The sequence below is a fragment of the Heterodontus francisci genome, chromosome 19, assembly GCF_036365525.1.
Source record: "Heterodontus francisci isolate sHetFra1 chromosome 19, sHetFra1.hap1, whole genome shotgun sequence".
NCBI lineage: Eukaryota > Metazoa > Chordata > Chondrichthyes > Heterodontiformes > Heterodontidae > Heterodontus > Heterodontus francisci.
The window spans coordinates 62,788,725-62,806,311 of NC_090389.1; the positions used below are offsets into that span (position 1 = coordinate 62,788,725).

A 17,587-nucleotide genomic window follows, 5' to 3' on the forward strand; every position below is an offset into this window, starting at 1 on the left:
CAGTCCATGTGGGGTAGGTACGCCCACAGTGCTAGCCTGTCATCGTAGTGCTATGCGTATGACAGAGGTCACTGACCTCTATCACAAGATGATAAATAAGCCTATATGCGAATGAAGTGATATATAAGAGTACAACAATATTTTCAAAATCAGCTGTTTTTTAAGATATGAGTAGATTTGAAGTTTTTTAGTTGGTTAAGTTCTTCCAGTTCTGGTTTCCAAAAGTCTGCTTACTGTTTAGAATGCTTGACTTTTGCCTAAGCTGTTTGGTAAGCTCTTATGATAACAAAAACACACAATTATAAGCAGGTGTAGTATGTTTATCATTCTTACAGTAAACCCATATGTAAAGCCACATTAAAATGAGAAAAAAGTATGATTTGTTCATATTTTAATGTTTGGTAGTCCCTCCAAAGTGTATGTTTTACCCACAAAACCAGAATTAGTACCCAGAAGTTTTATATTCAAAACATAATATATTCATTTTTTAATAAAACAAATGTTTCTCCTTGAAGGTTGATATTTTTGTGCTGCGTTTTTACATCTTCTTTATTGCATCTTTCACTTTTTTGAAACTAGTTAAATGGAATTGGTACTGCAAGGTAAGATGGTTGTTTTGCTTAAGTGCCAAATATTGGATTTTGCCCTGCAGGCCCTGTAGGTATGGTTTGTTGAGTGGCAATATTTTTTTGCATTGTGGAATTAATCAATTTTATGCCTTTTTATATAAAAAGTACAATCCAAACTGTTTAAACAATAAAAAGATATTGAAAATATAAGCACACTCATTTGTGAAAATACTAAAGGGTAGAAAATCCATTTGGTGCAGTCTAAGTAGTCTGTAGTATATTCCTGTGTGGACTTTTTACATAGGTATTAGCCAGTTTAAAATACAAAGATAGTACTAATAGGAATGTAGTATGAGTGTATTAAGAATTTGTGCATTAACTTGACTGATTAAAATTTCCGACCTTAATTATACAGCTTTTAATTTGGAATTAAATTTCCCTCCAAGTCACACACCATCATGACTTAGAAATATATTGCTGATCCTTCATCGTTGCTGGGTCAAAATCCTGGAACTCCTTACCTAACAGCACTGTGGGTATACCTACAACACATGGACTGCAGCTGTTCAAGAAGGCAGCCCAACACCACCACCTCAAGGGCATTTAGGAATTGAGTAACAAATTCTGGCCTTGCCATGACGCCTGCATCCCATGAGCAAATAAAAAAAAATTAATGGTTCAAAAGGTCAAACATTTCATTTTGAAATAAATCTATACATACATGTGTTAGACAGAATTAAAGTACCAAAGATATATAATCAGTCAAAAATGTTTAGTGATATTCTTTGTATTGGTACAAGCAAAACTTAGCAAAAATAAGATGCTAGAAAACATTCATTGCCAATGTGCAGTTTATGTTTATACAAGTGTGTACATTATTTTTATAAGTATGAATAACATTTTTAAATGCATAATGTGTAATAAATAAATAGTTCTTCATTTAGAAATGTATTCTAAATTAGTTGGTGTGAAAAAAAGTCACATTTCAGAAATGGAATGGATACAGTATGCAATATATACAGACATGTGTGGGCACATTAACAACTTGAGTCTATATTATAAAGGCTATAGGTACCTCTTATAAACAAGCAGCTAGCCCTTAATCTATATGGATAAGTTCTAAACTACTCCAGAAGGAAAATGTAATGATACCTATTGGATAAATGCCAGTTTTAAATCTTAGCTTTCCCTAAGGGCTTATATTTTACTTTTTATATAAAAGCATAGTAATGTTCTATAAAAGATAACTATCTGACATAGCGCTAGTGCTAATCACAGGATAATGAAGGTGGCCATTTAGCACGTCTTAATTCACAGTTCCATGTGTTGTTCACTCTGCATGAAACAGAATTTCTTGTTATCGGAATTAAATTTATCTTTCAGTAGGTTTGAACCTGTGTTCCCTTATCTTACTCGTGCAATTTAATTTAAAGTGCTATTGCAGATTTACTTTTTCCATTCCCTCAACTATCTTAACTATTTCTATAAGATTGCCTTAGATACCTCTCTTCTCAGCTGAAAAGCACAGTTTTTTTCCCAGTCTTTCCTCATAACTGAGGCCTTGACGGGATGGAACAGTCTTGTGCCTCTTCTGCACTGCCTCCAGAATGTGTCGGCAACCAGAACTAAACACAGTATTTGAAGTGCAGTTTGATCCGAGTGCCATAATGTTTAAATGTGATTTTTCTCTGACTTAGCTTCTAGTGTTTTGGCTGTATGATTCAAAGTTCTATCAATTTTACATATTGTAACGAATGCATTTGGGACGTTTTGCCATTGCAGACACTTTTTTTTTAGTGATACAGCACTGAAACAGGCCCTTCGGCCCACCGAGTCTGTGCCGGCCAACAACCACCCATTTATACTAATCCTACACTAATTCCATATTCCTACCACATCCCCAACTGTCCCTATATTTCCCTACCACCTACCTACACTAGGGGCAATTTATAATGGCCAATTTACCTATCAACCTGCAAGTCTTTGGCATGTGGGAGGAAACCGGAGCACCCGGAGGAAACCCACGCAGACACAGGGAGAACTTGCAAACTCCGCACAGGCAGTACCCAGAATCGAACCCGGGTCGCTGGAGCTGTGAGGCTGCGGTGCTAACCACTGTGCCGCCCATGTTTTTTAAAGATGTTTTAAGAGAATTAAATGTTCTTTTGTTTTGAATTGGCTTAAAAGAACGTTTTCATAGAATTTTCAGTTTTTGGGTATTAACTGAATATACCAGCTTTTACCTATATCTTGTCTGTTTGTTTCCATTTCTGCAGGTGGCCCAGTATAGGGAGGATTAAAGCTGTAAGGATGATGAGCTGCTAACTGAAAGTAAATCCCATCCTTAACAAGTTTGTGAGTATAGCTGATCTGAGAAATTATCTTCAACTCTTGTGAGGTGCATGTTTTTTTGGGGATAACCTTGGGATTACTGTTAACACATTTCTTTGCTGATTTTGCATTCAGATTGTGACAAACTTTAAATCTGGCTATTGTAACTTACTTTGCTGACTTCACAACACCATCAAAAAAGACTTGCATTTATGTAGCACCTTTCATGACCACCGAACATCTCCGAGCACTTTACATCCTGTTGTAAAGTCGGAAAGGTGGCAGCCAATTTGTGCACAGCAAACTACCACAAACAGCAATGTGATAATGACCAAATAATTTGTTTCTATGATGTTGATTGAGGGATAAATATTTGCCAGGGCACCAAGGATAACTCCCCTGCTGTTCTCTGAAATAGTGGCATGGGATCTTTTACATCTACTTGAGAGGGAAGATGGGGCCACGGTTTAACATCTTATCTACTGCACTGGAGTATCAGCCTTGATTTTTTTTTTGCTCAAGTCCTGGAGTGGGATTTGAACCCACAACCTTCTGGCTCAGAGGCGAGAATGCTACCAACTAAGCCACAGCTGATACTTTATCTAAACTTAGAAGAAGTGAAAATGTTAATGGTAGGCTGCTGCTTATGATATACTGTAATACTGCTTTCATTATATTAATTATTGGAATTATCTTTGGATAGATTGAAATCATGCATGTATCCTCTCTGTTAAGTTGCATCTGGGAGGACTACAAAAAATCATGTTAACAGATTTATCGGCAAATAGTTTGTTTTGCAATGGAGCCTATATTATCCATATAACTGGTGGATAATGGGAATTGAGTGGCCACAAATTTTGATTTTATATTTTGGGTCTGGGAGCAAAGATAAGTAGAATAGAAATTACAAAATTAAATTGGTATCTTTCTTTGGCTCTTGAGTTTTGACTTCTGCAAGACAGGAGAATTTATTATAGGATTTACTATAGATCTGCCCCTGCCCGCAGCTTCTCTTTCGTGCCAGCTCCTCATAGCCCTCAACTCCCCGATATTTCAAAAATCTATCTACCTCCTCTTTAAATACTTTCAGTGATCTAGCCTCCACAACTCTCTGGGGTAGAGAATTCCAGACATTCAGTACCCTCTGAGAGAAGAAATTCCTTCGCATCTCAGTTTTAAATGAGTGCCCCCTTATTCTGTAACTATGTCCCCTAGTTTGAAATTCCCCCATCTAGTGGAAACATCTTCTCAACATCTACCCTGTCAAGCCCCCTCAGAATCTTTTGCAGCGGGGTGATATTTTGCACAAGATTCCATGCCAAAAAAGGTCTGGAGATAATCAGTTGAATAATTGAGGTTAAAAGAAGTTCATAAGTCTTCCTATTATTTCAGTAATTAATACTTGTTATGTCAGCAAATATTTTTAATAATATAGCAGAAGAATATCTTTGTAAGAAGAAAACAAATCTAGAGTTAGGGTATGTCTTGTTACATGGCATTGAATTTAAAAATAAAAAATCTGTGTAGTTTAGTTTGAGATATTTAAAGCTCCTGGGTAATAGCAGAACAGGTGGGAAATATTTTTTGTATCTCGTTGTCAAGGATGTCATAATAATGGACTGACTGGAAGATACAGTAGTAATGAGAATTATTACTGGAGTAGGATGAACAGATGAGAAAAGGTATATCTGAGGCGACTCTTAATGCCCAACTAACCATTAACTCATATTTGTAACTTACAATGTATGACCGAAGCAAAAAAAATCTAAAATATATACAACTGGGGACAGGAGTTGTATTATGATTACTAAATACAGATTTTGAATTTTAACTGTTTCTGAATTTGGTGCCTCTGCTTTTCAAATCCTGAACAGGCATTAAGATTTTCGATACTGAAACCATTGGAAGTTGTAAAATATTATAAGCAAAATTTTTGATTATTTGTCAAAAATATCACGAATATTAAATGAAATGAGTGGGATATACAATATGATTTGTTCATTAAGATGGAGTTTGTCAAACAGAAGCAAGAAAAGACCTGTTTAAAATGTATTCTGTTAAACAAATGATGAGATGCGCAGAAGGGCTTGTTAATAGACTAAGTTAGAAAATATTATCCTTATGCAAAGATGGGTGCTACTTCTGACCATTATCAAAGTTTTTCCCTCCTAGGTGAAATGAATAACATACATATATTTTCTTACCAATTTAGTTAATAATAATTCAAGGACTTCTGGGGTAGATATGTGTCTTTTTACTTTGTACACAAACTTTGCACTGACAATTGATTCACAAATCAAACCAATGTGTAATTATCAATATTAGTCAAGTAAAATGGCAGCAGATTTCAGGAACTGTCAAGAACCTGTTAAAAGTAGAAATTTTGTGGAAAAAATACTATATTTGATTTTGTAGTGACTTGTTACATAAGTATAGCCATTAGAAATGTTTTTCATGTAAAAGCTTTTGGAGCCTATGCAGTAAATTATTCGACATTAGGACTGATTTGAATGGCCATGTACATTTTCAGCTTCTCTTCAGATCCTTGTTTGAATGCTACTTGAAAGTGAAACTTGAAAATTTCAGAAGGTGAAGGATTTGGTTTAATCTAGATGAGTTGATTAAGATGCATCTTTTTAAAAAAAAAAGACTTCCTTGAAGATTTGATTTTATGCCCTACAAATTTCATTCAATAAGCTTGAAAGAATATAGAATTTTATTAAGTATGCTCCGTATGTTCTTAACAACGAAGGGTTATGTCAAACGTTAGATTTGCAACAGTTTTCAAATGTTGTTTACTTCCCCTAAAAACAAAGCAAATTTTTTGAATAAGATTTTCAAAAAGTATTGGATTAAATAAGTATATTGGTAGGAACTGTTATGTGGATTGTTTATTAAGCTAAAACAGCAATTTTTAAATTGGCTGTTTAGTATTGGCTCTAAAATGGGTTATTAAGTGGTTTAATAATTGCATTCAATTCTGCTTATTTATCAGTCAGAAGTCATGTTACATGGATATACTGTCAGGATCATATTTCCCTCCCATTACCTTTCATTGTATCCTCTGGCTCACTATACACATCACAGGAAACCTGGTGGTAATATACTATAAAAGTCTTGGCTGTACTACATGATTCTTGTATCAAACTTTGATAACACCTCTACTGTTATACAGTATCAATTCCTTCAACCAATACCACGGCAGGGTCTGATATTTACATATTGAAACACTTGCGTCTTTATGCAATTCCTATTGTTTAACAGTTTACCTGTGTTTTTTATGTCACATCACACTTCTGTTTTTAACTTACCCCTGATCAAGTCCTCTCCGCTTTGTTTCCAGGGTGGTGTGATGCCTGCTTATCTTTGAGACCTTGCACAACATCTCCCAACTGGGTGAGCACTGTGGTAACCGACTACTGGCTTCAGTTGTGTTTTAAGTGTTTTTGTTTTGTTAATTATTCCAAAAATACTTGTTTGTTACTGTTGGGGGCCTCTGTAGTTTCTATGCCCTTGTAGCTCTCCTGGTTTCCCACTCCCAGTTATTTCTAGCTCTTTCCTGGGTCCTAATTTCTCTCTGCTTTCACAAGTTCTTGCCATTTCCTAGCTATTCCAGGCCACATCCACCTTCCCCACAATTGATGTTTCAGACATGGTGCTTTTTTAGAGCCAGGACATCAGTGAAGAGGCTGGAATGGGCTTAGGGGAAAGTGAAGAGGGAACAGGTTGAAGTGAGTATGGGAAGTGGGGGATGGTAAAGCTGAGTGTGAAGATGAGAGTTGTGGGTTTAGGACAGGGGAGGAGGTGGCATTGTAGGGAAGGGAGGAAATGGGAGTTGGACCTAAGTAGGATGAAGGTTGATGCCCTCCATTGTTGTTCATTCCTCTGTTGCCCCCCCCCCCCCAATAAAAGAAAGCTGTCACAGCTGTTTCTCCGATTGTGATTTCTTTGCATGCCATTATGTCATCTCTAGTTTCATGCTACTGCTGAAAGTTGGGCGTAGCGTTGTTGAAAGATTCCCAGGCTAGAGAAAGCCTGACAGGGACCATAATGTGACTCCTTCTGTGGCATTCTTGCACCTTTGCTATTCAATATTTATACCAACAACCAGCCCATCCATCCAGATTCCTTATACCAGAAGTTTCCTGTATGCCGATGACCTGTGCATAGCATCTCTGGATGAATCCTTTGATATAGTAGAGAAGTCCTTTGGTGATGCACTAACTGAGCTAACTAACTGCTATGTGATTAATCATCTGCAGGCCAACCCTGAAAAGATACAGATCAGTTCTTTTAATCTTAGGAGTAGAGATGCAAAGTGAGAACTTAACATACTTTGGTATGGGAGAACACTGGCACACAACATTAAGCCAGTATACCTTGGAGTAATAAAAGCAAAATACTGCGGATGCTGGAAATCTGAAATAAAAACAAGAAATGCTGGAACCACTCAGCAGGTCTGGCAGCATCTGTGAAAAGAGAAGCAGAGTTAACGTTTCGGGTCAGTGACCCTTCTTCGGAATGGAGTAATGTTAGATTGCACCCTAAGCTTCAAAGGTCATGTCATCAAAGTAAAGGTGAAGGTGGCAGCCAGAAAAATCATTTGAAGGAAGCTGGTCAACTCTAAATGGAAAACTGACCTGAGAACATTACAAACAAATGCCCTTGCCCTGTGATACTGAGCAGCTGAATATACCTGCCCAGTCTGGAAATGCTCTCACTATGCCAAGAAATTGGATCCTGTCATGCTGCTTGCAGAGCTATTACTGGCTGCCTGAAACCTGTCCCTGCTTGCTGGTATTGCTTCACCCGCCATAAGGAGGCAAGTTACATCAAGAGTAGAATGGAGACTCTAGTTCATGTCTCCAGCTATGTTTGAAATTACTGGACAACTTTTTGTCTCAAAGAAAACATTAATTACAGTGAAGTGTCAAATATTAAATTCCTTCAAGTCAAATGTTGGATGCTAATTACTCAACCTAAAACTGACACCTCGTGGCCTGTGTGGTACTGTGTTTGTAACACTAGGTGAGTAATGAGGCAGATCAGCTTAAATGAAGGGTATAATAATCTGTTAGGACTTTAGCCCAAGGCTGTTTGTGTCACTTTAAAAAAAAGTTTAATTGTTTAAAGTCCTGGTTTAAGCACATCTTTAAGCAGCTCCCATTTACTTACTGGTTTGTTTGATTTATAAATAAAATACTGTGCAGAATAAAGAGTAGAACAGACAAAGTGACACTCATCATCCTCTCTTGCAGAAAGAGCCAGTAACAAAGAGGCTCAACTTGAGGGGCAGCTTCTTCTATACTGTCCATCCCCTACACTGTAATCCCCATAGCTGCTGCCTTGCTGATTGGTCAACACATCTACAGATGAAGGCACACAAGTTGTCTCATGATCTAGAGGAATCCCTCCCATCCAACAAAACATGGCCACCTTGGCTGTGTCTCAATCGCCTCGGGATTGGTGTCGGCTGCTGCAAAGCTCTTATGCAGAAGTGGGTATACAGCCAAACAAATTCTGTCGACAATGACTGCGGAGAGGCATCCCAAACAATGAAACATCTAGAATGCCCTCTACTACTGGAGCCATGCAGCCCTGAAGATCTGAAGGTCTTCAACTCAGCATCTGCATGGAACAGTGGTGAGAGAAGGTGTAGCAAATCGACATGATGATTACTGAGAGCATTGTCGACTCACTCTTATCATCGGTGTTGCTCATCTATCTTGGGCAGTACCATGGGAGATTCAGAAAGGAAGAAAACACTTGCATCGATATCACAATCTCAGGATATCGTCAAGCTCTTCACAGCAAATTAATTTTGAAGTGTAGTTATTGGTGCGATGTAAGGAAACGCAACAGCTAATTTGCACTAGTAGGGTCCCAGAAACAGAAATGAGATAAATGACCAGATATTCTATTTTTATTGGTGTTTGATGGATAATTTTAGCTCGGGCACTGGGACTCCTGCTTTAATTTGAATTGTGCCATGGATTATTTACATCCATCTGAACAGACAGCCATTCCCCTGGTGTAATATCTCTTCTCAAAAATGGCATCTCTGACAGTGCAGCATTCCCTCAGTAATGAGCTGTAAATGTCAGCTTACATGCGCATGAGTCTAAAGTGGGGCTTAAACATTCAACCTTCTGACACTGAGGTGAGAATGTGTTATATGTAAAATTTTAATTTGATCAGTCTGTAATAATAGATTCCTGTTCTTGTATTTTTAAGTTTAATAGATTTATCTTTTTTGGGATATACAGCAAGATGTTACACAATATATACCAGGTTCATGGTAGGTAACTAGTATTTAGCAATGCTGAGGAAGAGGCTGGGATTGATGGAGGAGGTAGTTCAGATGTATAGTGACACTAATGGGCCGCCCTGGCCTTTTGCAGCGCTGAGTGTCCCAGAGTTTGGTAGCACTGCGTTTTACCGTGTAGAAGTTCTGCAGTTTGGCTGCACTGAAGATGGACCTGGGATTTGGCGGAAATGGAATGTGGGATTTGGCTCATTGGTGCATTACTGCAGTAAAGGGGAGCGCAAATTTAACACCATTGAGTGGAGGTTATTGGTTTAGCTGGACCAATTTACATACCTTGCAAACATTGAATTAAGTGATTTGTGATTGGCTTCTGGAAATAAATAATTACTGTCTTTATTAGATAAATTAGTACCCTAGCTACATGATTAATTGTAAAGATTTGTTCTTTGTGCCTCTCTGGATGAGTAACCCAACCTATGGCTACTTGAATAAGGTTTTACTTTTACTTTCAATCAGGAAAGCTCTTCCATCTTGCATTGCTTGGAGCTACCAGCAAAGGGAAAATGTTGAATGATGTGCATAATTAAGGATCACATGTTTCAACCAAAATGAGCAATTGATTGGAATGAGTGATACAAGGAAAGTCTGAATATTGTCTAGCTGATCATTACCTGTCAATTAGATTTGGTATTTAATGGCTAACAACAAAATCTCAAATAGTTTCAGAAAGAGGAAGCTGCACTTAGGCTCACACTTTGAGTTTATTTAACAATGATAGTGAACTTGTAAATATTTAACGTTGAAGTTGAGCTGTGCAAAATTAATAAAAAAGGAATTAACAGTCTTTGAAACTCGTTACTCCTTTAAATTTCTGACCAATTAACTTCCCTTCCTAGGCTTCATATTAGCTGATACTGTTGACGGTTCCCACCCATCAGGTATTGTTCCCCCACCTTCAAATCTGCAGTCATCACCCTTCCTCAAAAAAACTATCCTTGATTCTTTTGTTCTTGCATGCAACCCCATCTTCAACCTCTCTTTCCTCTCCAAAGTCTTTGAACGCATTGTTGCTTGCCAAATCCATGCCCATCTTCCCTACAATTCCATGTTTGAAGCCCTCAGTCAGGTTTCTGGCTTGGCTGAAATGGCACTTGTCATAGTCACAAATGACAGTTTTGTGACTCTGCCTATGATAAACTGTCCCACCCCATCCTTCACTCAACACAGTAGGCCACATTGTCCCCCTTCAGTGCCTCTCTTCCATTATCCAGCTGTGTGGAACTTCCATTCTTACCCATCAAGTCATAGCCAGAGAATCATCAACAATGGCTTCTCCTCCTACACATACCCTGTTAACCTCTGGAGTCCTCCAAGGATCTATCCTTGTCCCCCTTCTATTTCTCATCTATAAGCCATCTCTCAGCGATATCATCCAAAATGATGAGCAAAAGTTACCTCCAAATAAATATTAGGAAGAGTGAAGCCATTGGCTTTGGTCCCCACTACAAACTCTGTTCCCTGACCACCTTTTCCATCCCTGGCAACTGTCTGAAGCTGAGTAAGACCTTTCGTAACCATGGTGTTGTGTTTGGGCCCAAGATGAGTTTCAGGCCACATATCCACACCATCACCAAGACTGCCTACTTCCACTTGGGTAACATAGCTCAACTTTGACCCTGCCTCACCTTATCTGCTGTTGAAACCCTTGCCTTAGTTACCTCTAGACTTGACCATTCCAATGTAACCCTGATCTGCCTCCCATCTTTCACCCTACATAAATGTCCTAATTCCAAAACTGCTGCTCGTATTAACCCACTCCAAATCTCATTCATCCATCACCTCTTTGCTTGCTGACCTTCACTGGCTCCTGGTTTGACAACATCTCAGTTTTGAAATCATCATCCGTGTTTTCAAGTCCCTCAATGGCCTTGTCCATCCTATCGCTGTAGCCTCCTCCGGCCCTACGTGCCTTTGAGACCTCTACACTCTTCCTGTTCAAGCCTCTTGCTCATCCCTGATTTCAATTGCTCCATCCTTGGTGTTATGCTTTCAGTTCCCTTGGCTCTAAACTCTGGAACTCTCTCCGTTCCTCTACCCCTCTTTTTTTAAGATGCTCTTCAAAACTTACCTGTTCTATCACGCTTTTGGCCATCTGCCCTGATATCGCCCGTGTTAAGCATCTTGAAATGTTTTACCATGTTAAATGCATTGTATAAATGCAAGTTGTGTCACTGTGGATAGTTCTATGTGGAAATGTAATGTTGCCTTTATTGGAGAAGCAAATACATTGATTCACGACCTTTAATGCCTGGTTAAAAGTAAAAAAAAAAATCAGAATTGTCAAGCATACCCAAAAGAAAAGACGTATACAGCTAATTTTAAAGGTCATCGACCTGAAACTTTAACTTTGTTTTTCTCTCTGCAGATGCTGCCTGACCTGCTGAATATTTTCAGCATTTTCTGTTTTTATTAGCACAGAATAACTATTGCTACACCACCTAAGTGATTATTTGCTGTGGTCACCTATGATTGCACACTTTTTTGAAAATATTACCAAATACGTTCTCAAGTGCAACAAATCTTCGTAAAAGATTTGTCACCTTTTGAAAGCAGCAAAGGGAAAGGCATTAATGTGATGCATCCAGAAGAAACTGAATCCTAATTCTTAACAGGATATTGTGAATCATAATGCCTAATGGCATCACAACTGTCTAAGGCAGGTTTGATGGACCAGCTGATCTTTACCTTTTTTTTAAATTTCCAAAATATACTTTATTCATAAAAATCTGTAAAAATTACATTCCCAAACAGTTTAAAACAGCACCAAAAAATACAAACAGTGCAAAGGTGATCAGTTTCCTTCAATACAATCATGAGTTGCCTCACAACCCTTCCATTTCATTTGTCATGCCATTAACATTTTTACATTTTACAGCAAATGAAAATTTTTCCGATACAGTTCGAGGGGTTTCCCATGGATCCAGCCCCTCAGTTCAGCTTGGTGGGGGGACCTTACACTGTGGTCTTTCCCCATTGAGCCTTTGCTGCGGCTGCCCCAAGCTTTAGTGCGTCCCTCAGCACGTAGTCCTGGACCTTGGAATGTGCCAGTCTGCAACATTCGGTCGTGGACAACTCTTTGCGTTGGAAGACCAGCAAGTTTCGGGCAGACCAAAGGGCGCCTTTCACAGAATTGATAGTCCTCCAGCAGCAGTTGATATTTGTCTCGGTGTGTGTCCCTGGGAACAGCCCGTAGAGCACAGACTCCTGTGTTACAGAGCTGCTTGGGATGAACCTCGACAAAAACCACTGCATCTCTTTCCACACCTGCTTTGCAAAGACACATTCCAGGAGGAGGTGGGCAACCGTCTCTTCCCCACCACAGCCACCGCAGGGGCATTGCGCGGAGGGGGCGAGACTTCGGGCGTGCATGAAGAATCTGACGGGGAGGGCTCTTCTCACCACTAGCCAAGCTACATCTTGGTGCTTGTTGGAAAGTTCTGGTGATGAGGCATTCCGCCAAATGACTTTGGCGGTCTGCTTGGGGAACCATCCGACAGGATCCACCGTCTCCTTTTCCCGTAGGGCCTTGAGAACATTCCGTGCAGACCACTGCCTGATGGATCGGTGGTCAAAGATGTTTTCCCGCAGAAACTGCTCCACGAAGGATAGGTGGTACGGCACGGTCCAACTGCATGGAGCGTTCCGCGGCAATGTGACCAGGCCCATCCTTCGCAACACCGGGGACAGATAGAACCTCAGCATGTAGTGACACTTGGAGTTTGCGTACTGGAGGTCTACACACAGCTTGATGCAGCCGCACACGAAGGTGGTCATCAGGATGAGGGCCACGTTGGGTACATTTTTCCCGCCCTTATCCAGAGGTTTGAACATGGTGTCCCTCCGGACCTGGTCCATTTTAGATCCCCAGATGAAGCGGAAAATGGCTCGGGTGACCGCCACAGCGCAGGAGTGGGGTATGGGCCAGACCTGCGCCACATACAGCAACAATGTGAGCACCTCGCACCTGATGACCAGGTTCTTACCCACAATGGAGAGAGATCGCTGCCCCCACATGCTCAACTTTTGTCTACCTTGGCTACTCGCTCCTCCCAGGTTTTGGTGAACGCCCCGGCCCTTCCGAACCATATCCCCAGCACCTTCAGGTAGTCTGACCTGACGGTGAAGGGGACAAAGGATCGGTCAGCCCAGTTCCCAAAGAACATGGCCTCGCTCTTGCCGTGGTTAACCTTGGCTCCCGAGGCCAGTTCGAACTGGTCGCAGATGCTCATCAGTCTGCGCACAGACAGCGGATCTGAACAGAAGACGGCGGCGTCATGCATGTACAGGGAGGTTTTAACCTGAGTGCCTCCACTGCCTGGGATTGTCACCCCTCTTATGCTCGCATCCTTCCTAATAGACTCAGCAAAGGGTTCAATACAGCAAACAAACAAGACCAGGGAGAGAGGACAGCCCTGTCTGACTCCAGATTGGATCGGGAAACTTTCCGATTCCCACCCATTGATTGAGATTGCGCTACTGATGTTTGTGTAGAGCAGTTTGATCCAATTGCAGATTCCCTCCCCAAACCCCATTTTGGAAAGCACGTCCATCATGTAGGTGTGTGATATCCTGTCAAAAGCCTTCTGGTCCAGGCTGATGAGGCAGTTGTCCACCCTCCTGTCCCGCACATAGGCGATCGTATCCCTGAGTAGCGCGAGACTATCAGAGATCTTCCTGCTGGGTACAGTACAGGTCTGATCGGGATGGATCACCAACTCCAGAGCAGACTTGACTCGACTGGCTATGACTTTGGACAGAATCTTGTAGTCAACATTAAGCAGTGAGATGGGCCGCCAATTTCTGATTTCTGCCCTCTCCCCCTTCCGCTTGTAAATGAGGGTGATGATGCCTTTCCTCATGGATTCTGACATGCTGCCGGCCAGGAGCATACTCTCGTATACTTCCAGCAGGTCCGGGCCGACCCAGTCCCACAGGGCCGAGTACAACTCGACCGGTAAGCCGTCGCTTCCAGGAGTTTTACTCGTCTCGAAGGACTCGATGTCCTTTGTCAGCTTGTCCAGAGTTAGCAGCTTGTCCAGTCTCTCCCTCCTGCTGTCACCTAAGACCTCTGTGATAGATGACAGGAAGGACTGGGAGGCTCTGCTGTCTGTGGGCTTCGCGTCATACAGCCCAGCATAAAAGGATTTGCTGATCCTTAGTATGTCGGACTGCGAAGACGTTACCGAGCCATCCTCTTCCTTCAGGCTGCTGATAACAGAGCTCTCTCTCTGTACCTTTTGGAAGAAGTAACGCAAGCACGTCTCATCCTGCTCAATGGAGCGGACTCTGGACCGGAAGATGATCTTGGAGGCCTCCGTGGCAAAGAGCGAGGCCTGCTGGCTCTTCACCGCTTGGAGGTCCTCCTTGACCTTGACGCCCATTGACTGCAACCGGAGCAGATTTTGCATACTTTTCTGGAGTCGGGACATTTCCCTCTGTCTCTCTTTCGCCCTCTGAACACCTTTGTGGATGAAGAACCTCTTGATGTTCTCCTTGATCGCTTTCCACCAGTGAACTGGAGACTCAAAGAGGGGTTTCACGGTCCTCCAACCTTTGTAATCCTTTTTGAGTTCCTCAACGTTCTCTGGGGTCAGCAGTGTGGCATTGAGCTTCCACGTCCCTCTGCCAACCCGCTGGTCGTCCTGTAAGTGACAGTTGGCCAGTAAGAGGCAGTGGTCGGAGAAGAACACCGGTTTGACGTCAGTGGATCCAACCGTGACAGCACGGGACACAAACAGGAAGTCAATCCTGGAACGGGCAGACCCATCCGATCTTGACCATGTGTATCTGCGCTGCGCTCCGTCTGCAGGTTTGCTGAAGACGTTGTGCGTTTCTATTAGGAATCTGGACGTAGCATCCAGTTTGCTGTCGTCTCTGCCAGATCGTCCAGCCGCATCGATGATGCAGTTGAAGTCACCGCCTAGGATGACCGGCCTGGACATCGCCAGCAGCAGTGGGAGCTGCTGGAAAACGGTCAGCCGCTCGCTGCGTTGTACCGGGGCGTACACGTTGATCAACCGGAGCAGAGCGTCGTTGTACATTACATCTGCTACGAGGAGGCGACCGCCCACCACCTCCTTAACTTCGGAGATGGTGAAGTTACCTCCCCGCAGCAGAATACCCAGACCGGAGGAACGGCAATCATTGCCCCTTGACCAGATCGATGGCCCGTGCGACCACCATTGCGACCACTGCCTGTAGGTGCTGAGGTGTGGTATTCCTTGGCGAGGTAATCCAAGGTTGAAACACATCGCGTAGTGGATTTAATGCTACGCACATTAATGGAAGCAATTCTTACACCCATTTTTTAAAAGTTATTTGTTTCTTCCCATACCATTTGTCCTTGCTAGTCCCAGTCCTTCGGGATGTTCCTGCATACCCATAGTGTGCGCAAGCTGTTTTCACGTTGGTTGGGCTCAGAAACCCCTCCTGGTTTTTCATGCAGGGTTTGTTCCGCTGGGGTGACATCGGGTTGGTCTTGTAGGCAGCAAGGATTGGGTTTTCCTCTGCTGTTCCCCTCTGTTCCTCCTCGAAAACATCACTGCTCCCGGCTTCCCGGAGCTGAGGTGCGCCAGACGTGTCTTTGCTATCGGTGTCCCGGAGCTGGGATGCGTAGGCCACGTCGTTACGTGGGGCACGCCGGGCCCACCACAGCTTCCAGTGCCCGGGGGCTGGGATGCTTTATCTTCCATCTCCTTGGAGTTCTGCCGCCTCTTTTGAAGGGGCCGTTGTTCCAGAATTTCCCCGTCCAGTGAAGAGGAGCTGTTGTCGTCTGTCTCAGAAGGTAGCCTCCTCTTGCCACTGGTTTGCGTGGTGGTCTGTTCCGCATTTGGAGGTTTTTTCTTTGTGGTTTTCCTTTGTACCACTTGCCACTGACCTGTTTGTCCATTTGCTGCCTCCTCCTCCATTGATTCTGTCTGTGGAAGAGGGGTTTCCGGATGCAGGGTAGGTGCTGGGTCGCTGGTTTCAGCTGCCTCCCCTTTTTTCTCCTTCTCAGGTTGAAGTTCCTCACTGCAGAGAAGGTTGCTCGTCTCCTTTCGAACACCGGACGCCTTCGTCGAACCTTCTCCCGGCATTTCCTTGGACCTTGCCGCCTGAGCATAACTGAGGCAGCGTTTGGGGCAGGTTTTGTAGAGATGGCCTGCCGCACCGCACAAGTTGCAACACTTAGTCTGCTTACAGTCCTTGGTCTGATGGCCTTCCTCCTTGCAGCTCTTGCAAACAACCGTGCTGCAGTTTGCTGCCACATGACCAGATTTGCCACAGGTGCAGCAAACTCTGGGCTGCCCAGCGTAGACCAAGAACCCTCGACTTACCCCAATAGCGAAGCTGGAGGGAGGGTGGATGATGGCTCCACTGGCATCGACCTTCAAGGTCACCTTGACCTGCCGTTTGCTGGTCCAAATCCCAAAGGGGTCCTTGACATCAGTGCTGCTGCCGGCCACCTCGACGTACCTGGCGAGAAAGGTGAGTACATCCACCACCAGAACATGGGGGTTGTAGAGGTGAATCGTCACCACCCGGTCCCGTTGTGACGGAAGCGTGAAGAGCGGCTCCGCTGTGAGGATCGACAGTGGCGCCCGGTCCCCTTTCTCCTTGAATGCCTTCAGGAACTTGATGCATCCCGCCACGTTTCGGAACGTCACGTCGAAGTATCCACTGCTGGGGAAATCCTGCAGGCAGAAGACGTCCGGAGCTTGAAATCCACAGCAATCGAAGAGGATTTTCTTGATGAAGAAGGTGCGATCGTCCGGTGCATCTCCTTCCTTGTCCTTCACAACCACCCGAACGGTGTTGCGCACTCCCTGGCCTGAAGCTCGAAGATTGGTTATAGCCATTTTATTCAAAGCCTACCCAGGATCAAAAGGCAGTGATCATGGTCTCTTCTCTGCCAAGTAAGCACTGATAAGAACAGATACTACACTTGATCTTAGCCAAAAGGCCGAGAAGAGCTGATCTTTACCTGTCCATTTGTTTCTTACATTTGTAGGTGAGAGAGAAATATTACCTACAGTGGAAGAACTGCAACTAGCTATTACTGTAATCCTGACCTCACCATTGTAATGAGTGGAAATGTATGATATAATTATAACTCTTTGACTCCTTGGCCTCTCTTGCTCTAATATGTTCTGTTAACCTTGTTGGAGGTAATCCTTCCATTTTGTTAATTTATTGCATTATACATGGTACTGTATGATTATAATCACACCAGCTGTTATATTGGGGTTGATTTATTATACCTGGCTGTGTTAGACTTGTTACTGTGCAGCTACCAAATCATACACCTGAAATGGACATTTTAAGTACAAACTTAAATTTCTAAGGTCCTAAAAATTAATTTTTTATAATTAAGTAATAG

General features: G+C 42.7%; 1 long non-coding RNA gene and 1 pseudogene across 2 annotated transcripts in view; one reads left to right on the plus strand and one right to left on the minus strand.

Moving 5' to 3' along the window:
• The window catches only part of LOC137380115 (uncharacterized), a 48,694-nt gene that overhangs the window by 4,665 nt on the left and 26,442 nt on the right, over positions 1 to 17,587 (plus strand). For both annotated transcript variants that reach the window (XR_010976974.1, XR_010976975.1), the window contains exons 2-3: positions 2,846 to 2,924; positions 6,244 to 6,296. This is a non-coding gene — a long non-coding RNA (uncharacterized lncRNA). The remainder of the gene's footprint in view (positions 1 to 2,845; positions 2,925 to 6,243; positions 6,297 to 17,587) is intronic.
• Positions 17,048 to 17,182, minus strand: LOC137380454 (U2 spliceosomal RNA; annotated as a pseudogene).